The sequence below is a fragment of the Myotis brandtii genome, unplaced genomic scaffold (genome assembly GCF_000412655.1).
Source record: "Myotis brandtii unplaced genomic scaffold, ASM41265v1 scaffold154, whole genome shotgun sequence".
NCBI lineage: Eukaryota > Metazoa > Chordata > Mammalia > Chiroptera > Vespertilionidae > Myotis > Myotis brandtii.
The window spans coordinates 6,233,713-6,249,168 of NW_005355584.1; the positions used below are offsets into that span (position 1 = coordinate 6,233,713).

The 15,456-nt window shown below is 42.2% G+C and overlaps 1 protein-coding gene across 4 annotated transcripts in view; it reads left to right on the forward strand.

Moving 5' to 3' along the window:
• ZNF407 (zinc finger protein 407) overlaps positions 1 to 15,456 on the forward strand; it is a 384,238-nt gene that overhangs the window by 328,328 nt on the left and 40,454 nt on the right. Inside the window, exon 10 of one of the 4 annotated variants that reach the window (XR_001361154.1) lies at positions 7,288 to 7,481. The exons of the other annotated variants lie outside the window; for them this stretch is intronic. The gene's annotated coding sequence lies outside the window, so the exon portion shown is untranslated. Of the gene's footprint in view, positions 1 to 7,287; positions 7,482 to 15,456 lie in introns of those variants that run through there. 4 annotated transcript variants of the gene reach the window in all.

Genomic DNA, 15,456 nt, shown 5'->3' on the forward strand with positions numbered 1-15,456 from the left:
ATCAATGTATAAATGCAAGTGTAGTTGATAAAGTACCACAAATACTTTTAAATGCTTTTTCCTAAAATGCATTTAACATTGAGAAGCTAATACTGCCTAGAAATCATGTGGTTTTATCAGTACAAGTGACTTTTTTCAAGCTTTTAATCTATAGACAGATAAGTCTAAAGGTGTTAAGATCACATTTATTTTATAGCTCCTTTGATAGATGGTAACATCATCAATGTCTGTCAAATTTATTGCAGCAATATGAAGAGAATGGTGGGCTTACTATTATAGGTCATACTGTATTACCAGACCCAGTGAGCATCTACATAAAGTGCCAAGCTCAAGTGTAGAATCCTATCTTCTCAAATAAGTGTGTGTGCTGGAAAGGGGGAAGCACAACAATAGCCTCTCCTGCTCATGTCTACATGTGTCTACTTAAAGACTTGTCCAGGAGTGCTCATAGCAACTTTATTCAGAATAAACAACTCAGACACCCATCAAAAGAAGATGGTGATGGAATGCTACTTGGTGCGAAAAGCCATGAACTCACAAAATGGATGAACATCAGCACCATTATTCTGAGTAAGAGAAGCAGATGCAAATGAATGGATGTATGTGAAACTCTAGGAAGGCATTTTTGGTAACAGCATGTCTTTGGTTGCCAGGACGTGGAAGGTTATTGACTACAGGGGTGCACAGAGTTGATGGCAACAGCCCACACGTTTTCGGGGTGATGGAAATGTCCCAGTTCTCAGTGTTGGTGGTGGTTTCACAACTGAGTAGATTTGTAAAAACTCAGCAGTTTTTGCTCTGCCTGGGCTCCCTTTGCTGTTATTCTGTATACAGTGAAATGACACAGATTATTCAAAAGGCACGAGAGGAAAAAAAGGCATGCAGCAAGAACCAATTTTTTGTTATTTCTTCTGAAAATCCTATGAACTTGGCATTTTAGATATTAGAATTGTGTTTGTTAGTCAATAAAAAAAACAAAAAATTGATGCTTTTCTATGGTAGGTATTTTCTTTACATTTTTCTTTACCTTCTATATGCTGAATCCATAACTTTAATTTTTAAATAGGTATTCTATAAATTCACATACCCTTAAGTAGCTTATGAGGTCCTGAGCTAAGACTTTTTAAAATTATATTTTACCAGATTCAAAAATATAACTTTTAGGAAAAGTCTTGGTGGGCTCTGTGACTTGTTATTGATATTGTTGAGTGAAGGCAGTAGCATCCATGAGGCTGAGGTCCCTGGGGTCACGGGAGAGTGAGCAGACAAATGAGACACTGTGCAGATTTCAGTTCCTTCTGTGAACCTGAAGTTCATCACCAAATGTTGTACTTAGTCACTTACTATATCTCAACCAAGTTCAGTAGAACTGGTTTTGGTTAAATTGAGCAATTGCCAAGGGAAAAAAATTACAGCAAAATTGTGGTCATTAAAGTAAATTTTGTCTTAATTTTATCTTTTCTCCCTTAAATTCCTGGGTTTGACTCACTCTGGCACTCCCTGATTATTTTCTCTTTTTGAATGCTGTTAAACATTTGAAACTGTGCAGGTGACTGCAGAAATCTCTTTCAAAAGCAAAGGAATTGACAGGGTTTCCTGAACAGTCAGCCAGGGTTTTTATAGCTCCACAGATGATTCAGACAGCATCAGTGTTAGGGCTCAGCTCCTTTTGAACTTTTTTGCAGCAGTGGTTTGTGGGAAACTCTTGAGCTTTCATCACTGCCATATTCACTCTCCCAACAGAAGCAAAACAAAACTCACACTCGGCTTGTGACTTTGGCCTCCAGTCTGAGACGACCTCAGATGGGGATGGATGAGACTTGTGCACCATACAGCTTTGCGAAATGTGAAACTGCCCTATGGGTGAACTGCAATCTGTTCTTCTGTGTATTTTACTGAAGAATGTCAACTGGACTGTGGGGGAGGGGAAGCCGGTATGTCCTCCCTGTCTTTAGGACACAGATGGCCCAGACATGTTTGTGGCTCAGTGAAGGTGAGGGAGCTGCTGAGCTGCCAGTCAACAAAGATTGATGAAATCTGAGAAGTTCTGGGGAAGGGCTGGCGTGGCACCAAGGGTGGCAGCCTATTAAACCACTGTGGGATGTGTCTCGCTTACTGCACACTGAATTTTCAGTTAGACATTTTCCTAGTTATTTGATTATCTGCTTATAACACTTCAAGTAAATCATGAGAAAGTTATATTTTAGGAATTGGGTGCCATGTAGATTAACACCTGTAGACCAAAATGTGAGGAAAGCGGAAGAGACTAGGTACAAATTCAGTTCCCTGGTTCTAGGCACACACTTCCACTTGGGCTCTGTTTAATAGAGTGAGAGCCGTAAGACATCACATGGCTCTGTTTTTTAACCAGCCTTCCTACTATAATATGCTTGGCTTGTAGAACCATGTATTTTAAATGTTTCGGCACTACTAACATTTAGAGAAATGCAAATATAGTAGAAATCTGACAATTCTATTTTTAAGATTAGTAATCTCTCTCAGTGAAGAGATGTCATGTATGATAATTATTCTTTTGAAAATGGGGTGCTAGCATTATACCTTATGTACGTATATTTTTTTAAATCAATAAGTTCAATATTGGTACTAATTGAACATGGCTTTTCTTTAGCACTTCCTAAAATTTATCTTTACCTTAATGGGCTTTCCATAGTATTATGAAATAGTTGAGCTTTATGTCCAGTGATTTCTCTAACATTTCTGAGCCCAGTAAATCTTCACTGTGGCCATTGCTACTTCACTTAATTCACTTCATCTGCTTAAACTCTCAGGTGCCTCCTAGACTCAGTGTCTAAAGCAGCTGTGGGCAAACTACGGCCCGCGGGCCGGATCCGGCCCGTTTGAAATGAATAAAACTAAAAAAGAAAAAGACCGTACCCTTTTATGTAATGATGTTTACTTTGAATTTATATTAGTTCACACAAACACTCCATCCATGCTTTTGTTCCAGCCCTCCGGTCCAGTTTAAGAACCCATTGTGACCCTCGAGTCAAAAAGTTTGCCCACCCCTGATCTAAAGCCTAAAGCTCAGCAAGTCCCCTTTTTAGAATCCTCCGGCACTGGTTAGTCCCATCACACAATTTTGAAAGACAAGAATAGATCCAGGCTCACTTTTCTGCACGAACCTCATGTAATTAGCACTTCCCAGCCTTGATTTGAACCAGGGGTGCTGGTCGGACGTCCAGGTCCAAGGACTCTCATCTCCTCTCACCTGGACCGCAGCATCGTGAGAACTGAATCTGTGCTTGTGTACCATGGCCATGGTGAGAGCTGCAGGAGACTCACTTGTTCCACACAGGTTTCCTGAGCACTAAGCTGGGCCCTGTTCTGAGCATGGAGGGTACTTTAACCAACAAAACAAAGGTTCCTGCCTGTGGAGCACGTCTCTCCCTGGAGGGAGACAGACACAAAACAAAAGGCATGATAAGTAAGTAGGCCATATGGTTTGTTAAAGGTGCAGTGCTGTGGAAACGAGAATGGGGAAGAATGGCAGGATTGGGAGTTCTGGTAGTGGACCCGGGTGGGTGCAGATCCAGGCAGCCATGGTATTACATTGGGAGGGAATTCTTCAAGGATCTGCCTGGCCCCAGAGTTTTCTGAGCAGGAAGAGTGAAACAGATGAAAGGGGGGAAAGCAACATGTGTACATGTCAAAACGAACTGTAGGAATGGTGTGAGGTGGAACTCAGACAAACTCATTCTTCCCAGTGCGAGTCCGTGCAGCTGATGGACCCCCACTGGGAGGAATGAGTTTATTTACTTTCAAGGTCCTGCAGCCCAACTGGAGAGGGTTCATGTCCATTGCCCGAGTGTCTTGCCACGGCAGGGCTAAAATAAATAACAAAAAATGATCTATCACCCTTACCTCACACTCTTCACAAAAATTACCTTGAAGTGAATCATAGACCTAACTGTAAAGCTAAAACTGTAAAATTTATAAGAGAAAACATAGGAGAAAATCTTTTTGACCTTGGTGTAGTGTAGGCAAAGACTTCTTAGCTAGGACACAAGTAGTCCAGCCCAGAAAAAGGAAACATTGATGAAAGAGAATATGTGAGAGAAGATATTCAGATGACCCCAGAACACATAAAATGATGCTAATAAACTTTACCAGTCATCAGTGAAATGCAAATTAAAACTATAATGACATGCAGCCACTAGTGGCTAAAATGAAAAAGACTGCAAATGCCAAATGTTAGTGAGGGTGGCACATCTGGAGTTGTCGTGCATTGCTGGTGGGGATGTAAGTGCTAGAGCCAGTTTGGAAAACAGTTTAACAATTTCTTATAAAGTTAAAAAATTAAACATACATCTACCATATGACCCAGCAATCCCACCGCTAGGAATTTACCCGAGAGGAATAAAAGCATATGTCCATATAAAGATTTACATATGAATGCTTATCATAGCTCTGCTCGTAACAGCCCAAAGCTAAAAGTAACCCCAGTGCCACCAACAGATGGGTAGGTAGGCCAATTATCCATAAAGTGGAATATTACTCAGCAGGCACAAAAGAGTAAGCTATTCAATTCCATTTACTGTGAAATCGGTAACAGTGACCCTAATCAAAAGTGACGTGCTCCAGACCTGTTTCCTGGAGCGGGGATGGGGGCATGAGGAAACATTTCTGAGTAATGGAAATATCCTTATCTTATTTTTTGTGGTGGTTACAAGGGTCATATAATTGTTAAACTCATTAACCCACACATATAAATTGTATCTAATTCATTGACTCTAAGTATTTCCTCAATAAGGGTGTTTTTTAAAAATCATTTGGAAGCAAGAGTGTTAAACATTGAAACACAAAATACTCAGCAAGAAAGTAGCAGCAAAAGAGCCCTGCTTTTTTCTAACCAAAGCAAGGCTCTTTGGAAAAACGTATTTTGAGCTGGATTTTAAATGCTTGAAGTGAATGGAAGATGCTTTGTGGGTACAGGATGTTGAAAACAGTTTGGATCAGGTGAACTCACATAGAGGAGCATTCTGCTCAGTGACTGGCCTGTGCTTTTAATAAGTGACAAGAGCCGGGAAGATCCGGAAAATGGGACTGTCCCAGCATAGAGGAGCTGACCAGCAGGCCAGGTAGTGCAGTGCACGGACTGGTGTGGGTCCTGACCCAGACTTCTCTGTCTTTGTATCCTGTGTGTGTTTGACTGTTTGGGGTTTGGGAATCATGTAGGTTTGTTGGTTTTCTTGTAAAGGAAAATACTAGAGCATTTTATATAATTTGAAGAGAAAGTCCCTGTTCTTAGGAAGCCCACAATGAAATATTTAGAAGTAAAAGAACATCAGTTCTGCAACCTACTCTCAAGTGGTTTATAACAGAAAAAATAATATGTGTGTATAGAGAGAGAGTAGAGAAAGCAAATGTTGCAAAACGTTTACAGTGAGGACTGAGACAAAAGTGGAAGGGGATTCTTTGTACTATTCCTTGCAAATTGTAAGTTTGAAATTATTTCTGAGTAAGAAGTAATGAAAAGTGAAAACCAAATTGGGTCAAGGTACTAGTTGCTGAAAATCATACAGATTTCCTGTGAAGAAATAACTGAGGACACAAAAGTGAATAAAATAAAAATTTCAGAGAAATGGTATCTGGAAATTTTGCGGACATTGACGTGCCCGGGCTGCCGAGGAGACGTCCCTGTGCACGCTGGACGGGAGCCACCACAGTAACTGTACAACAGCGACCAGTCTGCCCTGGGTTGGGGTCTAGGTGGGCAGGTTGTGAAGAGGGAGGTTCAAGATCACAGCTGTAGGCATTATACCATCAGAGTAACTTCCCCTTGAACGCAGCACTTTGCCTCAGGTCTGGAGTGTTTTGCCGACAATGCACATGTAGCTCTGGTCATTCTGCCGTACATCCCGCTGTGCAGTAGTGTGCTTCTATTCTCTGTTTTTCTAAATTAAAGTGTTCAAAGAAATTGTCAGTGAATTCTGCATTCGTTTTAAGGAGGGCATTGAAGAAGGGGTCAGCTGGGAGATGCAGAAGTGGACAGACTTGAAGGCTACATGCCATTCCCAGCTGAGAGATGCTAAGGGCTTTCTTCTTTGCCTTAGAAAACTGCATTAGATCACAGAAATCCACGTGCATTTTGAGTGTGTGATTGGATCATTATTTTTATCATGAGCTGTGTACCTCAAAGCAAAAATTAATTTTAAAAAAATCTGTAAAATATTGGGATTATAGTCATTTATTCCTAATATGGTAATATTCTGCTTTTTAAAAAATATATTTTTTTACTGATTTTAGAGAGGGAGGGAGAGGGAGAGAGAGATAGAAACATCAATGATGAGAGAGAATCATTGACTGGCTGCCTGCTGCACGCCCCCTACTGGAGATCGAGCCCACAACCTGAGCATGTTCCTGACTGGGAATTGAACAGTGACTTCCTGGTTCGTAGATCGATGCTCAACCACTGAGCACTCCAGCTGGGCTAAAATCCTGTTTTTAACTGTTGTGATATAAGTAGTTAGGGTCTTTAGATATTTTTCACTTATCACATGATGAGTTCGGTGCTAGGGATAGTATTTAGAGTTCATTTTTAGTACTAAACAAGTAATGTTCAGTTTTAAAATGTTTATAAATTTAGGGGTTGTTTTATGTGGATCAGCCTGTTTAAAGTCTCTGCCATTAGGTGGTTCCTCTTAGAAAGGCAGACCAAGAAGGGTTTTCTTAGTTAACAGTTCCAGCTTTTGAGGCTATAAAATGATGAGTGTGGCTCCTGTCAGTGTCAGAGCATCTGAAGGAGAATCAGGGGCTTTGATTGGTCACCTCCCTTGATTGGAGAAACACCTGTCACCTAATATAGCAATAAAAGTAAGTGGTCCCTCTATCTCCTGACAGGTTTTACGACAAATTTCCCTGTGTTGATCTGGCACCCTCGCTGTTTTTATTTTATAATTTATTTAGGAAACGGATATGAAATCAGGAGGTTACTAGAAGTGGGTATCTAATACTCTCCTGCACAACAGCAGGTGCTCAGATTTCATTCCTCAACCTCAGTAACCTGGGAGAGAGTAGCCTGGAAAATGATTCTTTTAATATAAGATTTAGAATTAGGTTACAACTCCTGTTGATGAAGAAAATGTGAGGTTCTGAGTGGACATTAGTTTCTAGATTAGAAAGAGGAAAGGAAAGTAATGAATCCTATTTCTAAATGAATTTAAAAAGCAATCTGATTTTAGTTCCAGCAATGCAGAGAAAATAAAATAAAAACCATCGCACTTTATTTACTAACCAATGAATTGAATTGTCCGCCTTTTATTGCAGATATAAAGTAAAGACTATGAAGAGACGATCATTTTTGTTGCTATCAGACTTTCAGTAACATCTCTCTTGTGGTTTAAATAACAGATAGTTTAAGCATTTTTCCATTACCTTTGTGTAAATGAAAAATGCATAAAATATTTTAACAAGGCAAAGTAATCCAAGGAGATTGTTATTTTGTGTTACAAATTAGGTTATTTCTGTCATAAAATTAAAGAAAAAAATCAACGTTAGGACATTCCAGCTTAATATCATTTACCAGAAGGAACATGGAACAGATTTAATGAGCTAGCAGGTCACCTGGATCCAGCTGTTTCCAACCAGTTTTATGAAGCATAGGATGCGGCGAGCAGTGGGAGGTAAGCATTAGTACATGCTCTCAAGGAGCTGCAAAATCGATTTCTGCTGGAATGAATTAATTTAGATTATCAATTTATAAGCAGTTACAAGAATCCCATCAGCTCAACAATTCAGTGAATGATTAGGTTCACCCTCATAAGAGCCTTGCAATTAGGGGCCGCTGTCGGCCTGCGGTGGCTGCCTGTCCTGCGGCATTGCTCACGGAGTCACTGGGCTGAACAGAAGGAAAGAGAAGTGTTTGCTCAGGTGCACTGCAGAGGGAAGGGGAGCCTCTGAGGAAGGGGGTAAAGCAGTACTACGGTGTGTGAGTTTGGACTTTCCCCTTGGCCCCTTCGATGCCATGAGAAGGTCATTGTCACCATTCCAAGTGAGGTTTGAATCACCATAATTTGTGTGCATGCAGTGAAGTGATTGGGACTTAACTGCTCACCTGCCTAAGAAAGTGATGGGACAGCTCTGGCCGTCTTGCCCTAAGCCAGTGATGGCGAACCTTTTGAGCTCGGCGTGTCAGCATTTTGAAAAACCCTAACTAACTCTGGTGCCGTGTCACATACAGAAATTTTTTGATATTTGCAACCATAGTAAAACAAAGATTTATGTTTTTGGCATTTATTTTATATATTTAAATGCCATTTAACAAAGAAAAATCAACCAAAAAAATGAGTTCGCGTGTCACCTCTGACACGCGTGTCATAGGTTCGCCATCACTGCCCTAAGCACTGGGAAGGTCAGAGGGGTAAACATTTGTTCTAGTTGAAACATTGGATTCAGTTTATTCTCTTCTTCCTGTTCCAAGTAGATTTCTTTCCCTCCACCTCTGCTTACCCACCTCTCAATTTAAACACACACACACACACACACACACACAACAAGCACCTCATTTTTGTCCCCAACCAAGTGTTCCAGCCATCCATGCCTACAGTTCCAGTGCACGCCTAACACATTCTCCTCCCTGTCAGTGAGGAATTCTTGCTTTCTGCCTCATTTCTACAACCCTAGCTATCACAGCTCTGATGGACTAGCTGACTGTTTTCCTTCTGACCACTGAAATAAGTATGCAGTTATTAAAATTGTTTAAATGTTTCTTCATCCCTGAAGTTGCTTGCTCCCACCATGCCCGGGCATCCTGTTCCTGGTCTCTAGCTGCTCCCATATCGGCTGGCTGCTGTCATCTTGGCCAAGGCAGTGTCCACTTGTTCATGATAGACATGACTGAGGTCACTCAGCTCCGAAACTCTGTGATGCTCTGGTGCCATGTCCCCACTCAGATTTTCCGCAGCCCTCAGAGCCAGCTGGGAAGACATCACCTTTTCCTAAGACATTTCCTACCAAATCTTAACTTGTTCATGCTACTCTGTATTCTTCTCCACTGTTCCTTGTGACCCAGACGTTTATACATCTCAAGCCAATCACCCCCACATTCATGGTCCCATGGAGTCTTTGTCACACATGTGAGACTTGCGAGTTTTATCTGCATCTTCAAGGTGAGGAGCCTGGGTGACAGCTGTCAGCTGGGGCTGGCCCGGGGGACTGTGATCCCCACAGTGTCACTTCCCATTGGTGTTGGAGCTGGAGTGTGAACACGGGTCTCTCACTGCAGATCGAAGAACCTTTCTTCTATGGGCAGTGTTTCTTAACAAGGCTTTCGTTCTCCTGGGGCAGAGATGCTTTTACTCCTTTTCTTCCCCAGCCAGCTCAGCGAAGGCAAAGTGAAAATACCAAGTAAAATTTCTTTCTGAATCAAGTGAATTTCCTCTGTAGCTGGCCCCATCTTTCCCTTGCAGGCCTGCCGCCACCTCTGGCCTCCTGAAATGTGGAAGGTCCCTGTCCCTCCACTAGAGGACCGTATTCCAGCACAGTGATGTGGTCTGTCCAGGTCGTTTTCCCAGGAGAGTCTGTCCACCTTGCCTGTACACATTATACTTAGGGCATTACTCATTTTCACTATAGTCTCATGTTTATCTTTACTGAATTATCATTGAGTTCTGAAACAGGTGACTGTATTGCCTAGTCACAAACAATTTATTTTATTTAAATATATTTTTATTGATTTCAGAGAGGAACGGGGAGAGAGAGAGAGAGAAACATCAGTGATGACAGGGAATCATTGATCAACTGCCTCCTGCATGCCCCACACTGGGGATTCAGCCCGCAACCCGGGCATGTGCCCTGACCAGGAATTGAACCGTAACCTCCTGATTCATAGGTTGATGCTCAACCACTGAACCATGCCAGCCGGGCCACAAATAATTAATTTTAGATGGCATAATATAGTCCTAGCTCAGAAGATTCTTAGGAGGATAAAAAGTGAAAATGGTTGCGAAGTGCTTTTCAGTTTGTCACGTTATCACGGTTACAAAGGGTGGCTATTATTCACGGTCACGGTAGGTCCTGTTACAGAGGCAGAAACAGACCAGTCAGGGCCCAGCCCACAAAGGATACTACTGAAATGTCATCCACCTAGTATGAATTAGGCCAACATGGCTTTCTGAACTAAAGTGTGCCTGCGTCACTGTTCTCAGCAGACAACTTTTCCTTCGAAGACAAACATGGCACATCCATTCTTAGGTGATTAAAGTGATAACTTGCCAAGAAGTAGCCATTGGGTTTAAGTTTATAAAGATCCATCCATTTTTACTTTTGCATTATTTCTCCCTTTTCAACTCTCCCAGAACCCCCGTCCCTGCTCCACCCACCATGCGCTCTGTAGGCTGTCTTCCAGGACTGCCTTTTGAAGCTCCCTGCTACAGGTGGATAATTCCTGTGCCGGATCATCAGTGCCCGTCAGATGAGGTCCCTCCAGACCCTGAGCTCCCCAGCGGCAGGCACCAGACATGTTCATGTTTCCTTCTCATGTTCCTGGCACAGAGGGAAAATGGAGGGAGGTGGGGCCATGTCTGCACTGTTGATATGACAATAGAAGTCAACACTGAAAGGTTGGCATGGTTGGGTAAGCTAGAAAGGCCCCAGTAACTATCACAGACTGGAACCCCACATGAGTAATATTCCGTTCTGCTTATGAAGATGTAAACCTTGTGTATTACACGAATCTGTTAGTGTGTCTGCAAATAGAGTAATGGGCACAGAACTCTGAAGGGGACCTACCTTCTCTGCTACGTGTATCTCTGTTGTCTGAGTTGTTTTAGTGGTTTGTGTTCATGTGTAGGCTACTATGTATATCTGTATTGTCTGAGTTGTTTTAATGGTGTGCGTTTATGTGTGTAGCTTTAAGTGGGAGAGAGAAAATTGATGTTGACTTATAGGAAGAGAAAGATTGAGCAGATAGGTGAATGGAAGATAGGTGGAGTAAAGTGAGCAAAAACTCATGCACTTGGTGATTTTCTGGGCATAATGAAGGTAACCATTAGAGTATAAGAAGATTAGAGGGTATAGTAAATGGACTAATATCATGTATAGAATGTCAGGATAGTATGAGATGCTTCCTAGTTGGCATTGGACTGAGAACCTAAAGATGTTACCATAAAATTTCCAGAAAGTTACATATTTAATGGACATTTGTTAAAGAGAGACCTTTTTTAAAAGTTAAAAACCATTGTTAGACAACAGTTAACAGCCTCTGGACAAAGCACAATTTTAGGTTAAGTAATAATGAAAAATGCCTATGTTACAGAACTAGCAAATACTAACGCACTGTCAGTAAGAACTACCAAAGGAAAGCAATATATTTAACACGTGTGATAGCACCATTCCTCAGAAGTTATCTGAAATGCAAAGTTTGTATCTCTGACGCTGATTTCTATCTACCTGTAAACACAAGGCGAGATTTTTCTTTTCTCAACCCTGAAATGTCCCAGATTTAGCAAATAAAAATATGGGACACCCAGTTCAACTTGAACTTCAGATAAACAATAGTAATGCAATATTTGTGACATACTAAAAAATTATTTGTTGTTTACCTGAAATTCTAATTGAAGTGGAGTCCTGCATTTTATCTGGTCACCTGATTAATGCCAACCTGCAGGGACCATACCCAGACGTTAAGAGCAGAAACAACAGAGAAACCAAGGTTTTGCGAGTGTCCTTTGTAAAGATGGGGCAGAGAATAGACAGTGAAAAGTAGGAGAGTGTGTCATTTCAGTCATTGATTAGACCCTTATTAATTCCCAACCGGGATGGGGGCATTTTGCTCCCTGGGGACATTGGCAATGTCTGGACACATTGTGGATGTCACAACTTGGTGGGGTGGGGGATGCCACCAGCATGGAGAGGAGAGGACGGGGTGCTGTGGATCCCCACAGTACACAGAATGGGCCCCCTCAGAGTTCTCCAGCCCAAAGGGCCAGCAGCGGCCAGGCCGAGAAACCTGCCGGAGCTCTCAAAGGAAGGAGACAGCCAGCTGCGGGTGGCAAACTGTAGGCTCCGGAGGCAGGCCTGAAACTGGGCTCAGGCCCCAGCTCTGCATGAGGCCTCAATTCACCTCAAAACCGAAAGGGAGATGCTTCTTGTGCAGGAATTTTTCTGGATTACGGGAAGGGAAATTTTGCTTTGGCAAGTAGTCATCCCACATTTCTGCAGAAAAAGGTAGGCTTCTGTCATTTTACTCTAATTTTTTTAACTACTAACTTTAGGCATTCCAGGAGTCAAATTAAAGGTTAATTTCATACACCAAGACTAGTGAATTTAGGCCACATGCAAGGATAAAGTCACACATTTCTAGCATCCAAGGTGATGCTTGGCCATTCACTTTGTGTTGTCTACTCCCAGTGCAGACCCTGCTTTCTGGACTGAGTGTGATTCTGTAGTGTCAAGTGTGAATAAAATTCTGCTTAACGCTGGGACAGACACAGGAATAAAAATGACCAGGTCATCTGACCTGAAGTCAGAACCTACTCAGAACCTGGGGCCAGTGCCCCCTGGAGGGGATGTCCCAGGAGGCAGCTGAGCCATCACAGCAGGACAGGCAGTGGTGCTAGGACCAGGAACATCTGGCCACTGCTTATCTCCCTGATTATACAGGTGGAATGGGAGCGAGCAGTCGGTTGTGGGCAGATTCCACAAGGGCATGTTTCAGTCTGTGTTAGAAACAGCCCCTTTCTCACTCTCTGCCCATCCAGTGCCACATGGCCCAAAGGTAGCCACAGTGTTGTTGGTCTGCACGATGTGGTCTCTCAGCCAGTTCACGGGCTTCTCCGCCTCTCCTGGTGTGTGTCACAGCTCCCGAGTGAATGGCAGTGAGGAAACAGCCTTTTTCTCAGGATAAGGGGGGCACTGAGAAATACTCACCCTTTCACTCTGTCTGACTAGTTCCTGGGGCTAATTTAGGAGAATGTGGCTTCCTTTGCCCGCAAAGCTAAAAACAAGAATACCTTTACTATCGCTGTAAATTCTCTCCAGGGTCACTGGACACTTTCTGTGATTCTCAGTGAGAAACCTGTGTTGGGGACAGTGACAGGTCAGAGCAACGGAAGGCCTGACTCACTAAAAAGAAATGCTGCCTCTGAAATAAAATGATAGCGGGAGTGGAGGACAGCGCCAAGTCCACATGGCCTTCACACGCATATTCCTCCCCGCCTGAGAAACGCCTCAGCCCATCTCATTCAAGCTACGGAAATAACCTTTCGGAACAGGCCTTCAGCAGGAAGGGCTGTTGTCCTGATTTTCAGTGGTTTGTTTTGTCAGCTTTAACTAATATTTTGTGTGCAAAATGAATGATGGGATATCTTCTGTTATTTTTGTTTTACTTCCGTCATAATCAACCATAATTTTTCAGGCATATGTTCCCATTTTGCAAAGTCTCTGGGTACCATCCCCGTGCTTACCTTAAGGACCCCTCCTGGAGGTGGTGAGTGGCCTCTCCCCAGCTGCACGTGGTCAGAGACTCTCGTCCAGCGGGAGGACAGTGACCTCCGCCCGGCCTCTACCTGAGGCCCGAGTTATTGATAGTAGCAGTGATATTGACAGTCTGTGCTTGGGAGGGAAGTGGGAGTTTGATATGACATATTGTGTGTCTCAGCAAGACTCATAAATAATTTTGACAAGTTTTTGTATGCATGGGAAAGTCCTTGATTCAGCCTCCCATAAAAATAAACTTCTATTATGGAATGTATTTGTCAAGTGGCTGCTTGATGGATGGAGCCGCGTTTACCCCTTGGCAGTTCGGTGAGTTTTAGATGCACAGCTTACCAGAGAGGATTTACGGGCAGCCCAGAAATAATTATTCAGTGTGAAATGCATAATTCCTGTACCTGGATTTTCATTTTTTATTATATTTTGTTTCTGTTGCACTCCTGGTCCCTAAAACAAAAGAACTTGCCCTTTTTTTTCCTAAGAGCTTTTGTTTATACGAGGTTTCATGTAGAACAGGCTGACTCAGCCCAGGCCCGGTCCCAGGCTTAGCTGGCATATTGTCATTGATGGGTAATCTTAGTTTTCCTTAAGAGAGGTTTATTTTACAAAATTACAAGCTATGTGGAATATTTCTTCTTATTAATGAAATTGAAAACCTTAGATATAGATTGCCTTATTTTTTCTGAGGTTATCACAGCCATTTGCTTATTTGAACATAAGTGTACATCCATACTTCTTCTCTAGAAAACATAATTCTAAACTTACATTCTTGCCTCCTTGAACTAAAAAGTTCTTTTTAAAATTTTTTCTAAATTACACTTAGAATTGCTTTCTCATCAGTCATGCACTCTGCCTAAGGAGGGTCCTTGACAAAGTGGGACACTTTAGAGATAGCATTGGACCCCACACTCCTGAGACACTGTCCAGCTTATGGCTCAAGGTGACCAGCTGGGTTACACCTCAGAGGACAGCGTGCCTCTGACCTGGGGAAGTATGTTTCAGAAAGTGAGCGGCGAGTCCACAGGCATTTTGATTGTGACTTAGAACATAGTACTGACTTTTAAAAAGCATTTCCATTTGTGGAATCTCTGTTACAATATATTCTGGGATCCCTATGGGAGGCTGCAGTGGAGGCATTCACTAGCTCACTGGGTGGCAGGGGATTTCCAGGGACCAGGGCGCCATTGTGGGCAAGGTGTGTGCCTCCCAGCCCCTGTGTGGGTTCTGCCCCTTTCCCCCCAATGTTATTTCTCTATACCGCCTCTCTGTTTTCTTGAGAGTGGTTTGTTAATTTATTAGTCTTTTGAAAATCATAGCTTTTAGCTTTGTTGAACGTTCCTACTATTCCTTTTGTTTACTTTTGTTATTTCTCTAATTTCTTTAGTGCTTAATCACTCTTCTAATTTCTTGTCTTTGTAGGCACAAACACTCAACGGGCCTGAGTTTTTCTCTAAGTAATGCCTTCGCTGCACCTTACAAGTTTTGATACTCTAGAATTTTTTAAATTTTTCAGTTCAATATGTTTTCTGATTTCTGTTTTGATTTTATACTTAATCTCGAGTTATTTTAAATTGCTCTTGGACTTACTGATGTTTGTGGGTTATTTTATTTTTCTGCTTATTATCAATTTGATTGCACTGTGGTTGGATACTGCACTCTGTATAAGCCAGTTCTGTGAGATTTGTGAAAGTTTGCCTTTCGGTCTAGTAGATGGACATCTTTACAATGTTCCATATAAGCAAAGAGGATGTATTTGCCTCTTCTGGGCAGTGTTCTCTAGGTGGTGTGCTAGATTAAGCTTACTGTGTGGTCCCCAGTCTGTATCCTTACTAACTTGTCTACGGAATGCTGAGAGATGGCTGTTGGAATTTTCCACTGAAATTGTGGATTTGTGGATTTCCCATTTTTGCTTCACTCTTTATATGTTCACACTTGTTAATAGCTGCCACCACGATTAGAATTATTCTATACTAGAGGCCCGGTCCACAAAAATTTTTTCACTCG